The following is a 6,456-nucleotide window of genomic DNA, read 5'->3' on the forward strand; positions in this document are numbered from 1 at the left end:
TGTCCAGCCCTACCATTAATTTTTAGTTCTGGAAACTATGATGGTTTGCTAATTTTCTCCTAAAAGACCAGACTGAATTCCAGCTCAACTCAAATGCGTATTTTTTGTCTCCATTTTAGCAAAGTTCTAAATATTTTTGGAGCAACTGAGTTCCTAAAACTCCAGGCCATGAGAAATGGACCTTTAGAGAAAAGCCTTGTCACTTCTTTCTTGCAGTAACATGGAGATGGTCTTTGTGAGTCACAGCATCTCTGCAGCAGCACTGCATGTTTGTCATCTCTTCTCTGCATTTTCTCTTTGGAGCCTGACAAGGCATGGATCTGTCATGTCCTTATTGGAGGAGAGACAGAGTGGTGGAAACTCAGAGGGAAGTCCTGTGAAGGCTTTTGGAAGTGCCGTATAGAACGCCCAGCTAATAACTGTACTGAGGATGTGTGGGTTACACACCTATAGATCAGTGTGTTTAGCAGAGAAGGGTGGTGTATTTTGGTTGTAACGTGGAAATCTGAGTATCTCATACAAAAAATAGCATTCCTACTACAGACCTCTGCAATGGCTGGTTATTTATCTGCAGAAAACTGCCAAGTCTTACACAGATAACATTGTTCGGGGGCAGAGAAAGTAGTTTTAGGAGTGTTGTTGCAGTAACTTGAAGTAATGGGGTTTTTATCAGAAAAAATGATGTTATTGGTGTGTGGAGATAATTTTAGCTGTTACATTGGTTATTTTCAGATGTAGTTAGAACTTAATTACTGTTTAAGCTCTGTGGTTTTTTAACTTTAAAACTAGTTTGATTAACAGTGGAGAAAGGAAAGCAATGGCACGTCCGCTCTTGTATGTGTATACATGTTGATAAGCCCACACACAGAATGAGTACGCACTGGGAGGACAAAGGCACCTCAATACTCCGTTTGAGTGCTTTATTTATAACAGAAATAATGATACTGTAGAAGAAATAATTATTACTGGCTGTCTACTGTAATAGTAATAACAGCTACTGTAAAAGTTGAAACAACTCTGGCATGTTTACTGCATATGACAGCAGAAGGCTTTCAGAGCAATCTTGATTTCTGTTCTGGACTGTCTTTGGGAAAGTTGCCTTCATGAGCACTGAGACCACATGTAAGTGGATGGTCTAACACAAGAACACACTGACTTCAGAACTCAGCTGAAGTGGCATGGCAGATAAAGTTACTGCTTTACCTTGATAAGAGGAGCCAAATTAAATTAGCAGAAATGGGGTCCAGATATTAACAAAGGCAAAAGTTAGGACTTCTGCTTTGGTTTTGTAGCTTTCAGAGTGACAAGTCTATAGCAGTACCTTGAATGTAAACTGCTTCTTGAATGAAGCAGCTACTTCTCAGTTCCCTTACAAGAGGAAAATACAGTATTTCCAGGACTGTTAAAGTTTTGAGGGTTTCTTGTTTTGAAGTCAGCTTCTAACAGTTGTAACCTATTTGCAAGATGATCAGACTGTAAATGTTATTTACAAAGGGGAACAGTGTAACTGTCTTTCTGTGGGCAGGGTAAATATTTAGACTTTCTGAGAGAACACGTGACAGTGTAAGTAAGATTTTCTGTTGACGATTACTCTGGAATCAAAGATTAGGAAATGAAGAGTTTTACAGTAAGTTGTCTACTGTCTTCAAGTATTAGCATTTAACATTTTCATTCGGGATACTATTTCTTACTAATCCTTTATTTGGATTGAAGATTAAAAACCAGATGTTAGGACTTTGAGTTGTTTGTTTGGGATGTGTGAGTGTCAACCCAAGAGGGAGTAGTGGAATTTTTAACAGGGGACAATACATGAAGGTTAAGATGGTGTACCCAGTCAGTTTATCAGAGATGTTTTTTTCTTTATTCAGCCTTTTGTTTAATTCAGCCCTGGGCAGATGAACTGGGCTGAGAAGTAGTTGAGAAATCATGATCTGGCCATAAGGAGAAATATAATTAATTTTTGCATAAAGTGCATAAATTGTTGTGTGAGACTAAATTTTAATCCCTGTGATGTCCTATTCTGCTGAGTGTCTTGGATTTCTGTTGAGAAGCTAAGGGGGGAAAAGTCTTGTTCCTAACATTTAAAGCAGACTAATATGTCTGCAGTGCTATGCACACTCCTTGTAATTAAGAAGTTCAAGGCAAATTACAAGTGGCTGCAGAATGTCTTTGTCTATTTTTGTAAGGCACTTAAAGTCTGGGTGAAACATCTGTTTCCTCCTCCCCACAGCTCATTTCAGAGATTAATATGACTCTAGTGAAATCTCACTGTGACATGTGCTGCTATTCAATGAAGATGTTCCAAACACCTACGCAAAACCTAATTGCAGCTTCTGCCACTTACTGCCTCTATTGAGGAAAGAAAAAAAAGAAAAGAAAAGGAATTTCAAAGTTTTGTGAGCTAAAATGGGAGTTGCCAGTCTGAGTTACACCTACAATAAGAAGCTGTGGCAGAAAGTACTTAAAAACATGGAATTATTTGGCATTGCTCATGCCACATGTGCTGAGAGATCACTGCCTCTGCAAATATCACTGTGCTTTTGCTATTTGTTTCTGTCCTCAACATAAGGGGTGCAGAAATTGTGGAGCTCAGAAGGGAGATATATATCCAGAGATACTTTGGTTTAAGTCCCTTTCTCCTGCACAAATTCTCAGTGTGGTTTTTGAGAGACAAAATTTCAGACTTGGAATACATTGCAATTTCTGTGCAGAGATGAATTTCCTATATCTCTACAGTCCAATAAAAATTCATATGTTGGTGAGAAACGGTGATGGGTGCATACCATCTGACATTTCAAACCAACCAACTTTCTGGTTTTTGCCACTCCCTGTGATTGGGTGCAGCACCCTCCACTGTGAAGAAATGTTTACAGAGTGCTTAGAGTGATGACAGAATCTGTTTCTGTGTTTAGTTCATTTTTTGGGCCCAGGCTCCTTGAAAGCAAGTGAAAAGCACCTCTGTGAGCTGGGCTGACCTCTGGCTAGGCTAACAGGTTGAGCTGAGGTTGAAGATGTTTTCACAAATGAAGGTTATTTTAGAATTAATGTCCTTTTCCTCAGCCACCAGACTAATCACTGCATATTTGTTACAGCTTCGCTTTGCAAAGAGACTAATACTACTTGATGCAGCTGGCTGTGAAATACAGAGGTGTTTTTGTCAGTTCCTGGAAAAAAACCTGACACTTCAGTTTGTCTTCTCTTCATCTCAGTTGGTGTGAAACTGTGTTGATCTGGTGAAATCAGAATGGTTGTTAGGAGGAGTTACCATCCCTGGCTTTCTGGTACTTGTCTGTGCAGCTGAGATGCCTCAGCTGTGACCACCTTTGGTGTTGATTTAAAGTAATCTGCTTTTTTTGGCACTGACCTGAATTGGGACTGCTTTCACAAGCATGCCCATGAGATAGTAGTACAGTAACAGCTGTATATTTAAATGTCAGTCACTGTAAGGCAATGCCACTGAAGCTACCAGTACAATTTAATATGACAGATCCAGAGGGCAAGCAATGAAAGCTTCTTGTCAGGATGCCTCCAGTCATGATGGTAAAATCCCTGTGAAGAAGGCTGAAGTCCCCATGGTCTCAATTCCTTACTATGAAAATGCTGTTTCAAAGGACAAAGTAGCTCTGTTAATTTACTGTCCTAAAGTCTTTATAAAGATGTATCTTTGATGGCGGAGATTTCAAACCAGAAAACTATATAGAAAAGAAATAGTACCCTGAAGATAGACATACTATGTTTTAGTGAAGATAGCTATCTATATAGACACATATTCTAAGGCCAACATTTGAAGAGCTCTTTGCCCAAAACTCAAATCTGTTGCTGCTTATAGAAATGAAACAGTGTGTTTATCTAAGCCATTGAGATGTAATTTCAGTTTATACCATGTTAGCACAACTAATCCTTTCACTGATGTTCAGCTTCTGCCAATTCAGTCAATGGACTAATTGTGTGAAGGGAAGCATACAAGCACAGCAGTGTTTTATGTACTACATCTCACCACTTCCTGACCCTGTCTCCCTGCACACTACCTTCTTGCAGTCTTCTAGCCAGATCTGTTGTACAGTTAGAAATGCCCAGATTAATTTTCCCTGCTTTGACAAGCTCCTTTACATTGCAGGAGGCCAACTTTTTTAGTGCATCCATAGGAAGCGTCTCCACTACAGCCTTTCACCACACGAGAGACAGACTGAAGATGTAGGCAGCTGACAAATGTGAAAGCAATGAAGAGGTGTTCTGAGGTTGACAGCGCTTTTCATAGTACACGCATTTTCTGGAAAGGGCATAAGAAGGGAGATAAACAGGCGATGATTTTGGCAAGCTGAGCAGAAGCTGTAGCAGACCAAGATGTTCCAAAGAGAAGATCACATCAAAAAGGTAAGAGCACCAACTTCATCCTGTCCTTTTCTCATGCTGCTTAAATATTTTCTTGAAAATCAGCAATTCTTCCTTCAAAAATGCTGACATTTTCTGGAGAATCCTATAAATGCTATAAAAGTAATTTAGCATTACTTTGAAAAAAATACAGTACTATTTTTATGACTCATTCTAGCCCCCTCAATTCCTGCTCAGAGTAGGGTTTTTTCCCAGAAGCTCTGCAAACTGATAAAATAATAATAACAGTCCAAACATCAGAAATATCTCTGCATAACTTCTGCATATGGAGTAATAGTAAATCAAGACAGAGGGTGGAAAGCCACAGAGCAGTTTATAAAAGGTCCTACATAAGACTTTGACTCAAGACTAGAAATAACTGAAAATAACTCTGAAAGTCTTATTCTTAGTTAAACTGTTTTTACTTAAGGGTGTGACAGCAAGGATGCATGCCTAAAAGGACTGTGACTCTGTCAAGAGTGTCATAATGTCATGTATGCATCCAAGGGAAGAGAATCAAGGGATTAATTTGATTGTGTTTGTGTCTAACAGTGTGTAATCTAGGATGTTACTCAGCCTTGCCCTAAGTGTACAGTCAGCTGAGTAAATGATGAGGTTCCTTGCACCAGCATGGGTTTGGGCCAAATCCAAGGGATTTTGAAAATCCCTCTGGTAATGTTCTCAGCACAATTGTTTTAATGTAGCTCATAGCTAGGTCAATATTCAATTTCAATCATCTAATTTTTTTTTGCTCTTCTATATATACTTGAAGAAGTTTTATTAAAAATTATAATGTTCCCAGTTCCACCTTCTCTGTGGTCTACAGTCCTAGGCAGACTGGAAAGTACAGTAGTACTATACATTTTTGCACAGCTTTTCATAGTGTTACGAGAAACAGAAGAGGGTCTTGAGATGTTAAAATACTGTGCAGTGATGGCAGCCTTCAAAATTGCAACAAAGCTTCTGCTGATTTTGAGTAAAATTGGTCTGAGTGTTTCTCAAAAATGTCCTCTTCCTGGTTATTTGGTTTTCATGGGAGCATCTGGTAGGATATGTCAAACAATGATAGTTGCAGTAACTGGTCTTGATAACAGTTTTTAGTTTTCTGGTTATCAAATTTCTGCTCCAGGTCAGGCTTCTTATATTCAAATGGACCATATTCATCACCTGGTGTTTTGGAAAAACATGCCTGGAAACTAAGATATATGTGGTAGCTGTGGGACTGAGTGCCGTCCTTTCAAAACTTGAGTGAGCACTCCAAGATTTGAGAACTCTTGAAGGCCCATGTTGGGATTTTAGGAGTTCTCTCTTTTTTTTTTTTTTTTCCTCTTAAGGAATTTTTCCCCATTGTGTTGCTAGGAAACAATAATGACTGGATACTTAAGACAGACAAAAGACCTGGCCACACCTCGGGGGAGGGGTCCAGCTGGCTACTTTCTTTTACATGGGGTTTTCTCGTGTGGGTTGGTGGGAGCCCCTACAACTCTTGCGCTCTCGCCTTTCTAAGGGGAGAGAAGCTGTGGGTGCTGCGGGGAGAATTCATCACCACGGTGGGGTTCTGTCTTCCACTGCCTTCCTTCTACTGTGAGTGGAGCTTGCTCGCTGGAACGGCCGTTGCACTGGGACCCTATTTAACACCCTACCTCACTAAAAGAGGGGCTTCTTTTTCAACATCTGCTCGGGTGCCTCAGGGGAAAACCCTGGGATCCCAAGCCTTCTCCCTCTCCCAGGGGGGCCGCGGCTGCTCTGCCCCCGCCGTTCCTTTGCCACTGCTCTGAGCCTTCGCTAGCCTGCAGCTCCGCACCCCCTGCCTGCCCAGACGTCCGGGGGTTCCGCTACAGCTCTGGAGTTCGATACATCTCGTCTACCACCTGGCATTTTTTGCTCATCCCTGCTGTTCCAGTTTGCTGCTCCCGAGGGTCCTGCTGGGACACCGGGATCAGCTGCCCAGGGGTTTGTGAAGCCTTTGTTCCATCCCTTCCCGGGATCCCAGGGCATTGGTGCCGCGTGCTCCCCGAGCTCGCTCCGGAGCGCCCCCTGCAGCCGCGGGGGAACCATCGCACCTGCCCTGCTCACCGGGCGCCG

General features: G+C 41.4%; 1 protein-coding gene across 1 annotated transcript in view; it reads left to right on the forward strand.

Annotated features, from left to right (window-relative positions):
• Nucleotides 1-6,456, forward strand: part of CSGALNACT1 (chondroitin sulfate N-acetylgalactosaminyltransferase 1) — a 43,429-nt gene that overhangs the window by 21,299 nt on the left and 15,674 nt on the right. Inside the window, exon 2 of the mRNA XM_008635621.2 lies at nt 4,118-4,374. The gene's annotated coding sequence lies outside the window, so the exon portion shown is untranslated. The remainder of the gene's footprint in view (nt 1-4,117; nt 4,375-6,456) is intronic.

The sequence above is a fragment of the Corvus brachyrhynchos genome, unplaced genomic scaffold, assembly GCF_000691975.1.
Source record: "Corvus brachyrhynchos isolate BGI_N302 unplaced genomic scaffold, ASM69197v1 scaffold175, whole genome shotgun sequence".
Classification (NCBI taxonomy): domain Eukaryota; kingdom Metazoa; phylum Chordata; class Aves; order Passeriformes; family Corvidae; genus Corvus; species Corvus brachyrhynchos.